The following is a 1,669-nucleotide window of genomic DNA, read 5'->3' on the forward strand; positions in this document are numbered from 1 at the left end:
AGGGATCTTTTAAGAAGAGGAAGAAGAAGAAAAAGGTAAAGAAACAAATTAAGAACAACAAATACACATCTATCAACAAGTGAATCTAAAAATCAAGTGAATAAATAATCTGATGAACAGAATGAACTGGTGATTATAATAGAATCAGGGGCATAGAAAGGGAATAGACTGACTATTCTTGGCGGGGAGAGAGGTGTGGGGGATGGGGGAAGAGACTGGACAAAAATCGTGCACCTATGGATGAGGACAGTGGATGGGGAGTGAGGGCAGAGGGTGGGGTGGAAACTGGGAGGTGGGGAGTTATTGGGGGAAAAAAAAGGAACAAATAATCTGAACAATAAAGATTTAATTAAAAAAAGATTTATCTGATTCTCAAATAATCAATCAAGCCTTACAACTAAAGAAACTAGAAAAAGAAGAACAAAATAAGCCTAAGGTGAGTAAAAGGAAAATAAAAATACAGATCAGGGCAGAAATAAACAAAATAGAGTCTAAAAGAAAACAACAGAAAACATCAATGAAACCAAGAGCTGGTACTTTGAAAAGATAAACAATATATATATGGCTTTAGCCAGACTCATCAAGAAAAAAGAGAGAGGGCCCAAACAAATAGATTCACAAAAGAAAGAGGACTCACAACTAACATCACAGAAATAGAAATGCCAATAAACAGGACAGCCTGGGGGAAAAATGGATAAATTCCTAAAACAATACAATCTCCCATGATTGAATAAAAAAAAAGAAAATCTGAACAAACCAATAAATAAAATAAATAATAATAATAAAAAACAACAACCTCCCAATGAATAAAATCCCCAGAGCATATGACTTCATAGGTGAATTTTACCAAATATTCCCCCCAAAAAATACTTAGCCTTCTCAAACTATTCCAAACTCATTTTATAAGAAAATCAGAAGGAACCAAGATGGCGGCATAGGTATATCCTTGTACTTGCTGCCTTGCACAACCACATCAAAACTACAACTAAAAGACAAAACAGGTATTATCCAGAACCAAGGGAAGGCTGGATGAGTGGAAATTCTACAACTAGAAGGAAAGAGAAAAATGCATTGAAGCTGGTAGGAGGTGAAAAGGTGCAGAAATGCAAAGGTACGGAGGCATACATGGAAACGGGCTGGCAACTGGGTACATTGTTGTCTTTTTCAATCGGGAGGGAGATACAAGCTCCCAATTGCTCTAAACTCCAGTTCCAGGTGAGATTCTGGGGACCCATACTCATATGGAAAGACACTGGATTGTCTGGCATCGGGCCGGAACGTGAGGGCGGCTTTCTCACAGAGGTGCTTGCAGTGATCATTGTTCCTGCACAGGGCTGCGGGACATAGAGACCCCAGGACCTCTCCGAGGCAGAGCAGACTAGCAGCCATTGCGCTTTGCTCCGCCCTGATGATTCCCTGAGACCCCACCCCACCCAATTTAAAACCATACCCAAGCTGTGCACATTGGCTTTTGCATACGAATGGCCTGTTCTTTTGCAATCTAAAACCTAACCAACTGCAGCTGGGTCAAAGAGCACCAAAGCCTCCAAAATGAGGCCTAGACAGCAGCCTGCAATGCTTCACAGCTGGGCCTCATGTGAGCACTTCCAAACCCCAAAGAGAAGGAATCTGCAGATCTCTCTGTAGCTCCTGCTGGGTGGCCTCAGCC

At 41.3% G+C, this 1,669-nt stretch overlaps 1 protein-coding gene across 1 annotated transcript in view; it reads right to left on the reverse strand.

Annotated features, from left to right (window-relative positions):
- NSUN6 (NOP2/Sun RNA methyltransferase family member 6) overlaps positions 1-1,669 on the reverse strand; it is a 45,415-nt gene that overhangs the window by 5,412 nt on the left and 38,334 nt on the right. The window lies entirely within an intron of this gene.

Source organism: Myotis davidii, unplaced genomic scaffold (genome assembly GCF_000327345.1).
Source record: "Myotis davidii unplaced genomic scaffold, ASM32734v1 scaffold376, whole genome shotgun sequence".
NCBI lineage: Eukaryota > Metazoa > Chordata > Mammalia > Chiroptera > Vespertilionidae > Myotis > Myotis davidii.